The sequence below is a fragment of the Oppia nitens genome, unplaced genomic scaffold (assembly GCF_028296485.1).
Source record: "Oppia nitens isolate AA-2021 unplaced genomic scaffold, nextdenovo-longstitch-racon4-pilon3 scaffold27_pilon_pilon_pilon, whole genome shotgun sequence".
Taxonomy (NCBI): Eukaryota; Metazoa; Arthropoda; class Arachnida; order Sarcoptiformes; family Oppiidae; genus Oppia; species Oppia nitens.
The window spans coordinates 515,994-528,808 of NW_026533207.1; positions in this window are offsets into that span (position 1 = coordinate 515,994).

Here is a 12,815-nt window from a genome sequence, read left to right on the forward strand (position 1 = left end):
TCCATTGTTAATCGTCTCAATTGTGACATATGTTTGTTGACTGTGTCAAACATGTCATCACTTTTCTCTGAACTTGTATTGTTTAGATAGCTATAGTGAAACATTTTTAGTCGGCGACAATTGCTGGCAATTGTGGCCAACAATTTATCGGTAAAACCTGAATCGCCAAAGTCTGTCATTAATGTTAACTTTAGTTTTCGTAATTGTTTTATTTGTCCGAAAGCTGTAATCAATACTGACTTTTTAGAGCTTTCGTTAGCAGCAAACCTTTCGACCGATACATTCAATGATGTCAATTGTTGGCCATAAATGTCGGCAATTTGGACAAACATTGGCAAATATGTGTTGAATAATCCGATTTTTATTGATTGCAATAATTTTGGTAACAAATCGACAGTAAATAATGGGTTAAATCTATAGAATTTGTCGGTAATGTCCAATGTCTTCAAGTTTGTCAAACCGGTTATACATTTTTCAAACACTTGTCTATCGATAGCTCTTCGATTTCTAACAAACCTTAATGTCTGTAACTGTTGACCAAATCGATGGCAAAATCGGTCAAATAGGTCGCCATAATTCATTAGTTGTACAGTTTTTGTGGGCCAAAGATATAGATGTTTCAATCGGTGACAGTATTTAATCAATGATTCAAAATAATTTCCACAAAAATATATCGGATCTATAGTAACTGTTTGAATGTTTGGACACTTTTTTAAAATCAATTCAAACAATTTCACTGATTTATCGATATTGTGCATTGAATTCAATGAAAAACTATTCAATAGATTTTCATTAAATACAAGATGTGTTTGTGTATTGAATATCAATGTCAGCCACTGTTTGGACACCGATTGTAGTCTTAGTTTGTCTTCAATCGGCAGATATTGAAGCAATAGTTGACACAAATCATCGCCGAAGCGATCAAACGAGTCATTCAACGCTGACATCACTGTTGTTGTTGTGGTCATTGTCTTCAGTAGTCTTCACATCAATGTCTTCATTATAATGTTATAAAACTCTTCAATAAATTCAATCCAAACGTTAACTAAAAATAAATAAATAAATAAAAATAAAATTCAATGACAACAACATTAATTCTTACATTGATTTTTCACAAATCAATTGTTTTAATAATAATAATAATTGTATTCAACAAACAAACAAAATATGTTATCAATTAATAAATAAAAATAAAACAATCAATTAATATATTATTTATGAATACAATAGTAGTTATAATCACAACAACAATAATATCAATAGTGACTCACATTTCAAACAATAGTAATAATAACAAAAACATTGCATTTATTTACACCATATTTACTGTTTTAAATGTATTACATGTATAATACAGTACATATGCACCCAATGTTTATAATGTTTAATACTATCATTGAAGGCGTGGCTTAAAATTATATTACATGTATACATGTATGTGTATATATATGTATAGATTTTATTTATATATCTATGTTTTGATAACATGATTCCAAATTAATACATTAGTTATTGCATTACTCTCTCTCTCTCTCTCTTAAAATAAACCGGTTTTTAGTATCAGTTATATTGATATCCATTGCTATTTGAAACACAATATAAGCGCCAAAAATAACAAAAGTATTGTTTTGTTTGACTAAAAATATTTTATTTATTATTATTTTTGTTGTTATTATCAGCAGTTGTTGTTAATTTAATAATTTCAATAATAATAATAATAATAATTATTATTATTAAATATGAAGTTAATAAATGATAAAATTATTAATATTAATAATATGTTAAATAAATTAAGTCAATTAAAATCATTGAACAATAGTATTGATATTAAAACAAATAGTTTGTCACAAAATAGTGTTGTTTTATGTGAAATGATTGATGGCTTGAATGCAATGAATATCACAACAAATGATTGCATTACTATAAAAATCACTGATTATAGTGACTGTTATGACAACAACAACAATACACGTGTGGATAACAATAACACGCGATTCACGTGCTTTTGGCCCAAATGTCGGTACAATAGTAAACATAAATACGATTTATTGAAACATAAATTAATTCATTTACCGATTAAATCATTTAAATGTGATGTCGAGTATTGTGACAAAAGGTTTGCTCAAAAATCAAATTTAAATCAACATAAATCAAGTGTACATTTTAGACAACAATTTAAATGTGATTTCAATAATTGCGATAAAAATTTTACTTCAAAATCAACACTAAATCGACATAAATCTAGTGTTCATTTTGGTAAACGATTTAAATGTAATTATTGTAATAAAAGTTTTATTTCTAAATATAATTTAAATATTCATGAAAAATTAGTACATTTAAAATACAAACCATTTAAATGTGATGTCGATTACTGCGACAAAGCATTTGGTCAAAAATCTCAGTTAAATAGACATCAATTAAAACATTTGAATTAAACAATTATTTAAATTAGATGTCAATTAGACTGTAATAAAAAGATTTTCATTAATCAGTATATAAACTGTAACAATGTGTCCATTACTGAGGAGACGATCACAGCTATAGGACAGTTGGCTCATCATCTGATGGATGTCTATCTCCTATACAATCGAGAAAAAAAACTGATAACCAGTCAATCATTTCTATCCAAATATTTACTAATTGGTAGTAATATTAAGCAATTGTTTATTAATTATTTGACATCAAAATGGTTTTCAAAAAACAGTTTATTTATGGATAATATTGTTCTTAATTATAACCATAGATTAGATGATAGTACTAGTGATGATAGTGATTGAGATTTAGCTATGATTTAGATTTTTTGTGTTTGTATCTAATGTTAACTATAATATCAGTGAAAATATCATTTGTATTACACATTTTGTAATCACATTCATCAATCAATGAAAATTAGTGTTCAATAATTTATAAATAATTTTTTTAAAAAATATATTATTAAAAATTGTAATTTTTATTTATCGCTTACTAATTATTATATAATATTATGAATATTATATTAATTCAATTTACAACATTTACATAATTATTATTTTCAGTTTTTAATATATATTTAATAAAACACACATTTTCACATTATATAAAAAATACTTATAAAATATCATTATTGTATTTTAAACTTCGAGATTATATATCTAGTATTTTATGTTTTTTTATTATTATTAAATTTCTATATCTCTTATAGTTTTTTTAGAGAGATATAGAACATCCCTGTCCCCACACATACCGGAGCTTCAATATATAAAAAATGTTAACTTTATTTATTATTACTTTTGAAAACGATTTTTAAAAAAATATATATATTTTAAAATATTTTAGTAATTTATTAAATATATATTATAAAATTATATATTATATAACATATAAAACATTTTATTCAAATTGGGCTAAACTATAGATTTTTTCATTTAATCAATAATAACGTCAAATTAAATGCATGAATGAATAGTTAGTATTGAAAATGTATTGAATGTGTTATTCATATTAAATACTGTTTTATTTGTATTCAAACGGGTGTTTCACTTATGTGTTTGACGTACACTATGGCTGCTATGGCTATACATTACACACTAATGTTATGGTTGTTTGACATCAAAACACAAACAATTTAATAATTATTGTTTTAAAAAAAAGTTTTATATATTTTATTAAAATTATTGAAAACTTGTTGAATAACTAAAGAAAATTAAAGTTAATTTTTAAAAAAAGTAATTTACAAGAAATTCAATTTATTGATTGATTGTATATATTGTTTGTTTGTTGAATACAATTATTATTATTATTATAACAATTGATTGCAACAAAAAAAATCAAATGTAAGTATTATTAGTACTGTTTGTTGTTATGTTTTTTGACATTTTATTTGTAATTTATTGTATCTATAGTTAACTAATTCAATGAAGAGTTTGAAAAATACTAGAAAACTATTGGAAGTGAATATCAAGTGTGAAGACAGATGAAAGCGACGACAACAACAACACCAGTGATGACAACAGCAATGAAGGACTCGTTTGATCGCTTCGGCGATGATTTGTGTCAACTATTGCTTCAATATCTGCCAATCGATGACAAACTAAGACTACAATCGGTGTCCAAACAGTGGTTGGCATTGATATTCAATACACAAACACATCTAGTATTTGATGATAAACTATTGAAGAGTTTTTCATTGAACTTAATCAACAATAGCCATAGAAAACTATTGAATAGTTTTTCATTGGATTCAATGAACACTAGAGATAAGTCAATGAAATTGTTTGAATTAATTTTGAAAAAGTCACCAAACATTACAACAGTTACTATAAGTCCGACATATTTTTGTGATAATTATTTTGAATCATTGATTAAATACTGTCACCGATTGAAACACTTATATCTAATGCACTGCAATAGTGTTCCGGTGCTAACTATTGGCGATCTATTTGACCGTTTTTGCCGTCAATTTGGCCAACAGTTGGTGACATTAAAGTTTGTTAAATATCACAGAGATATCGATAGACAAGTGTATGAAAAATCTATTACCAGTTTAACAAACTTGCAGTCACTGGACATTAGCGATATAAACAACAATATTATACCATTAGATCATATATTTACTGACGAAGATATTTTTAGGACAAACTTGAAGTCAATGACAATAAGATTGACTAACAATTCGTTGCTATTGTTTGGAAAGTTTGCCGACATTTATGGCCAACAATTGACATCAATGGACATATCGTTGGATAAGAATGCTATGAATGAAAACTATTCACTGAAACTGAAATTATTGATTACCGGTTTGTCCCAAATGAAACAATTAAGACAATTGAAGATTAATTTGTTGATTGGAGACAATAGACTTACTGATGAATTGTTGGCCACAATTGGCCAAAACTGTAGCCGACTTAAAAAGTTTGATTACAGCTGTTTGTTGACAACAAATCAACAAAAAATTGATTACATGTTCGACACAATTGGCAAACATTTATCACAATTATCACAATTAAGACGATTATCACTGGAATGTCTATCAAATATTGATGAAGAGATATCGTTGACCAGCGGTTCGCTAAACCGATTGACGGGATTAACACATTTGACTCTACTGTTACACGACTGGCAGCAAATCGGTGACCAGTTTTTTCTGGACATTTACCGCAATCTTCCGCGACTACAGTATATACGTTGTGATAGCGCCAGCATTACTGTAAAATCGATCCAAGCTATGGGACAGTTGGCTCATCTCAGGGATGTCTACCTATGTATTAGCGATCCAAACAAACTGGAAATAAGTGAATCATTTTTTTCCCGACATTTACTGAATGGTACTAAAGTTAAACACTTGTATATTGAATATTGGGATTCATTAGATATACAACAAGTGGTTAAATTTGGAAAATATATTCATAATTATAATAATGATATTATTAGTAACTGTTTTTATATAGACATTGACTATCATTTTGATAGCTATGGTGACAATGATAGTGATAGTTATGATGATATTAGTGACAGTGATGATGATAGTGATGTTTAAATTAATTTTACATATTTATTATTTTTATTATTACTTCTAATACATAATTTTTTTTGGAATTCATTGTTATTTAATACATTGATTTAATTATTAAAACAAATATATTTTTTAAATAGCATATTAATAATTATTATATATATAAAGCAATAGATGATTGAAAAAACAAGTTTATTATCCATTATAATCACATTTAAATTTATAGTTTTTAATTCAATTGAATGAACTCTTTTATATGTGTTGTTGTCGTAAACAATAATTTGTTGTAAAACTATTTTCAAACTCCCGTTTACTGAACAATTAAATTATTATTGTTTTCCTTAAATGTATTAATTTATGTCTAATTAACTGATATTTTTGAGCAAATGTTTTGTTGCAATTATCGACATCACATTTGAATGGTCTATGCTTTAAATGCACAGTTTTTTCATGAATATTTAATGTAATAATAATATGTTGAATTAGACTTGATTTTGCAGTAAAATTTTTATCGCAATTATTGAAATCACATTTAAATTTAAGTCCTAAATGTGTTTGTAGTTTATGTCTAATTAAATTAGATTTTAGACCAAATGTTTTATCGCAATCATTGGTATCGCATTTGAATAGTTTGTATTTTAAATGCACAGTTTTTTCATGAATTTTTAAATATTTTTGATTAAAACTATGATTACAATAATTACATTTAAATTGTTTTCTAAAATGTACACATGATTTATGTTGATTTAAATTTGGGTTTGTTGTAAATTTTTTGTCACAATACTCGACATCACATTTGAATGATTTAATCGGTAAATGAATTAATTTATGATTCAATAAATCGCTTTTAGTTCTACTAATAAATCGACATTTGGGCCAAAAGCACGTGAATCGCATGTTATTGTTGTTATCCACACGTGTGTTGTTGTTGTTGTCATAACAGTCACTATAATCAGTAATTTTCATAGAAATGCAATCATTTGTTGTTTGGATATTCATTGCATTCAAGCAATCAATCGATTCACACAAAACAAAACTATTTTGTGACAAACTTTGTGTTTTAATATCAATACTATTGTGTAATGATTTCAATTGACTTAATTTATTTAACATATTATTAATATTTGAAATTTTATCATTTATTAACTCCATAATTATATTAATTAATTAATTAAAATTATCAAAAAAACAATATGAATAATATTAACAAATATTTATTATGAATACAAACAGTTAAACAAAGCACTACTTTTGGCGGTTATATTGTGTTTCAAACAATAGATATCAATATTACTGAAAACCGGTTTACTTTATACTAATTTAAGTGATGAGAAAGAGAGAGAGAGAGAGAGAGAGAGAGAGAGAGAGAGAGAGAGAGAGAGAGAGATGATAAAAATGCCTAAATAACTGATTTTTTAAATAGTAGTTTCACTAAAACCAAGTGTAATATAATATTTATAGCAATCATACAGTACTGAGCACTTTATTAATTAAAAAAATTATACAATAAAATAATAAATAAATTAAAATTAATTATATATTGTACTGTAGTATTAGTATAATTTACATTTTTAATTTAAAATTAAATCTATTTTAACTAATTTGTTATTTTATTGTATAATTTATTAATTAACAAAATGAGAGTGAGTGATGAAGTGATGAGAGAGAGAGAGAGAGAGAGAGAGATAGAGAGAGTTTAGTACATTGTTTTAATTAGACTTAGTTGATAATTATTATATGAAAAGAAATAGATGATTGTAAAAAAATTGTTTTTTATCCATTATTTTTCACATTTAAATTTAGTTTTCAATTTTTAATTGAATTGAAATGTGTTGTCGTAAACAATGATTTGTTGTAAAACTATTCAAACACTCGTTTATTAAAACAAATGAAATTACTGTTTACTCAAATGTTTTAATTGATGTCTAATTAACTCAAATTTTCTACCAAATGTTTTGTCGCAGTAATCGACATCACATTTGAATGGTCTATGTTTTAAATGCACAGTTTTTTCATGAATTTTTAAATAATTTTTATTAATAAAACTGTTTCCCAAAATGAATACTAGATTTATGTCTTTTTAGATTTGATTTTGACCTAAATTTTTTATCGCAATTATTGAAATCACATTTAAATTTATTATCGATTCCTCCTAAATGTGTTTGTAGTTTATGTCTAATAAAACTTGATTTATGACCAAAGGTTTTGTCGCAATTATTGACATCACATTTGAATGGTTTGTATTTTAAATGCACAGTTTTTTCGTGAATTTTTAAATAAGATTTATTAGTAAAACTGTTAATACAATAATTACATTTAAATTGTCTTCTAAAATGTACATAAGTTTTATGTCGATTTAAATTTGATTTTTAAGTAAATTTTTTGTCGCAATATTCGACATCACATTTGAATGATTTAATCGGTAAATGAATTAATTTAATTCTCAATAAAACACTTTTATTTCTACTAATAAATCGACATTTGGGCCAAAAGCACGTGAATCGCGTGTCATTGTTATCCACACGTGTGTTGTTGTTGTTGTTGTCATAACAATCACTATAATCAGTGATTTTCATAGAAATGCAATCATTTGTTGTGATATTCATTGTATTCAATATAAAACTTATAGTTTCATATGGTGGGATCATAGAGTATGAAAAATTAGAGTGACCAAATTATATTTTATTTGGAGTACTAAATAATAATACATACAAATTAGAAAAATAAAACAAATTTTGATAAATAACTTATTAATTATATATAAATTTATTATTAAATTAATAAAAATTAAAAATTAAAGAAATTAGTAATTAATAAAAATTTAAAATTATATAAAAAACAAAATACAACTTTCCTTATTTTTTATATTTTTGTTGGAAACTCTAAAATTTTTATTTCAATGTTATTGCGCAATCACTATTGATAGCTTTATATGTATTAATGCTTCCCCTCAGTGCTTACCCTTTTCCCATATCCACTATTGGTTAATCCCACCATATGAAACTATAAGTTTTATATTGATTGTATTCAAACATTCAATCGATTCACACAAAACAATACTATTTTGTGATAAACTTTGTGTTTTAATATCAATACTATTGTGTAATGATTAGTAACTTTAGATATATGTGACTAAAATTAGTGTTTTATTGAATGAAATATTTGCTTAAAAACATGAAAATATGTGATTATATTTACTTAAAATAGTCAAAATATGTGGTTATAATTACTTTAAAGTCAAAATATGTGATTATATTTAATAACAATTTATAAATTTATAAATTAATATTTGTTTTTTCTTATTTATACTTAAATACATAAATTAAAATTATACAACTTTTATACTGTTAGTAGAAATTAAAATCAATACAAATAAATCTTTAAATCCTATTGTCTTTTAGTAGACATTAGAAATTAGTAGAATTTTAAAAAACATAAATATTATGTTACAGTATTTGTCTAAAATTAACAAATAGTAATAATCTATAATACATTACATAAACATAAAATGCTTGTTATTTATTTTAAAATATTGAAAACAATAATACATATACTAGAAAAACATAAGAAAAATGTAATTTAGCTATTATTTTCCATTAAATTATATTTATATGTTAAATATGTGCTTATATTTGATAATATGTGACTACATTTCAAAATATGTTGTTATATGTGTTTATGTGATTAAAACTTTTGCTATAATTATTAGTTTCCAATCAATTGTTTATATATCTAATTATTTTGTTAATATTTTTAATCACTAAAAATATAAGTTATATGTGAAATAAATGCTCTAATAATAAGTAAAATAGTAATATTTTTTATTACACTTATTTTATGTTATTTTTTTAGTACTATATATACTATATATATATATTATATAGCATTTTATTATTGCTATCATTGTATGCAATATATTCTGGTATTAATAGTTTTCTTATCAAAAACTACAATCATTTAAACATTAAATATATTTATTTAATTTAATATTTTTTTTATATTAAATTTAGTGCTTAAAAATGATTGTAGTTTTGATAATAAACTTTTATCACTAACAAATTAGTTGTAATTTTGTTAAATTTCTAATACAGTAATAAATTAATACTACAATTGATTGCATACAATTGTATCAATGATAAAATTGTTATATAAAGTACTAAAAAAAATAAGTCTAATATAAAATAAACTATAAAAAACTTAATTAAATAACTTATATACAGGTATATAAATGTTATACATGTAACAATTATTTTATTTTATTAAGTTTTTAAATATCGTATATTTAAAAAAAAATTAATTTTTTAATAATAATGATAGTATGTATTTATTTTTAATAATTACAAAACAGTATTACTTTAATTGTATTATGAATATTATTTATATTTTATTTAATCATTAATTTGTTTGTTACCATATTTGTTGATTTATGTTTTGTTTTGTCATTGAAACTAATCAATTGAAAATTGTTATGATATTCATTGCATTCAAGCCATCAATCGATTCACACAAAACATCATTATTTTGTGACAAACTTTTTAATTGACTGTCAATACTATTGTCTAATGATTTCAATTCACTTAATTTATTTAACATATATTTAATATTAACAATACTATTATTATTTAACTTCATATTTATTAATAATAATTATTACAAATTATTTTATATATTAAAACAACAGCAATAATACCAAAATACAGAGTCAAACAAAACAATTTTAAGCTTATATTGTGTTTAATACAAACATTTTAATATAACTGATAGTAAAAACCGGTTTAATTTTATTTTATTTTGTAAGAAAACGTGTGATTTTATAATACTGTTTATTATAGTCTATAATTTATAGATATTTTTTGGACAAAGTTTTGATTGAATTAATATTTTTTTTTAAAAAAAGTTTTAAAACATTAGACATTAAATCACTCTAAAAAAGACTAAATCATTTGAAAATCAATGGTAAGTAATTTAATAGTAGTTTTTGTTGTTATCATTGAATTAATGTTTTATTATTTATTTCTATTTTTTTTAAAAAAAAGTTTTGATTGAATTTAAGAGTTATATAATACACACATTACTGAAGACAATGACCACAACAACAACTATGGTGGCAATGAATGACTCGTTTGATCGTTTCGGCGATGATTTGTGTCAACTATTGCTTCAATATCTGCCAATTGATGACAGATTGAGACTACAATCGGTGTCCAAACAGTGGTTGACATTGATATTCAATACACAAACACAACTGGTATTTGATGACAAACTATTGAAAAGATGGTCTTTGAATAAAATTGATCAAAAAAATCAATTTTTTGAATCAATTGTCAAAAAAGTGTCCAAACATTACCACAGTTACTATAAGTGGTGTGCATTTTAGGCAAAATATTTTAGAGTTGTTAATGAAATACTGTTCCCGATTGAGACACATAAGTCTTAAACCAATTAAACGTATTCAATGTCTTATTAGAGGTAACGACACGTTTGACCGCTTTTTTAACCGATTTGGCCAACAGTTGGAGACATTCAAGTTTGACGGACAGGACTGTCATAAAAATAAACAAATTTTTGATAAATTCATTAATTCAATGCCAAACTTGAAGACATTAGACTATATTTATAATGAAAACTCTGTAATTGAATTGTCAGACATATTATCCACCGATAAGTCGTATGTTTTGCCGAAATCATTGCAATCACTGTCACTAAAACTGGACAACACTTCGGTACCATTGTTTGCTAAGTTTGTCACTACAACTACTTGTGGCCAACAATTGACATCATTGAACGTATCGTTTAAATATTTAAATGACATAAATTACAAATCCGTGACAACTAGTTTGTCACTAATGAAACAATTGATACAATTGAAGATAAAATTAGCGAACCTTTTGGACACAAATACTTTTGAGGATATGTTGGCCACAATTGGACGCAATTGTTGTCGACTTAAAACTTTTGATTTAAAAATATATGATTATTCATTGAAAAATGACCGCATGTTTGACATAATCAATGATAATATGTCTAAACAATTAAGACAATTATCATTGAATTGTCGGACACATTATGCGGAAAATTTTTTACTAACCAGCGATTCGTTAAATCGATTGAACCGTTTGACACATTTGACACTTGAGTTACATCAGTGGACAAGAATTGGTGACCATTTTTTCCGTAACATTCATCGCAATCTTCCGCGACTACAGTCTATATACTTGGATATGGTGTCCATTACTGATGAGTCGATCCTAGCTTTGGGACAGTTGGCACATCTCACGGATGTCTACATTGGATGCGATTCATATAAACTGCAAACAAGTGATGCATTTCTATCCAAACATTTACTAATTGATAGTAAAATTAAACATTTGTTTATTAGATACAGTGATTTAAATCAAAAATCACATGTATTTAGTTGCGGTAAATATTTTAATTGTTAAATTAGGATAAAATTAGTATAACTTATTATATTAGTTATAACTGCCTCATTATATAATTTTTAATTGTATTTATATTATTTTATTATATTATTTATTATTTTAATACATTATATATATAATGTATTTTAACAATAAAATTTAATAATAACCTGGTTATTATCGATAAATAGGTTTTAATTGCTAATTATTATTATTATTATTATTATCATATAGTATATTAAAATAATAAAAAATTAATTAAATGTTTTAAAAAACTTTAATCAATTATATTCATAATTTATATTATTGTTTATTAACAAATGCTGTCCTATATTAGTATTATTAAAAAAAAATCATAAAATTTACTTAAAATTTAATAATATAATAATTATAACTTATAAAATATTTTTAGCGCTTATTATTCAAATTTTATGATTTTTTAAAAAAATGATTTTTTGTTAATCAAAATAAATAACGTTAGTATTGAATGCATTGATTGTGTTATTGATTTAAATACTATTTTTTATGAACACTATGGCTGTGAATACAATAATATTTATTTAATTTATAATAATATTAATTGATTTGATATTTATTTGAAGTTTTTATTTAAAATTTATTAAAACATCATTTGATAAGATTTTAAGTGAATTGAAAATTAATTTACAATAAATTCAAATAACTTTTTTAGTCAATTACTATCTATTTATTGCATATACAGTATTTTGTGTGTGTTTTTGGGTGCAATTAATTGCATTTTTTTTATAGAAAATTTCAATTTGAAAATCAATGTATAAGTAGTTTAGTAGTGTTTTTGATATTAAATTCACATTTGATTTATATATATATATTCATAATTTTTTAATTTTTTTTAGTAAAAGTTTTTTTTTATTGAATTTATTGAA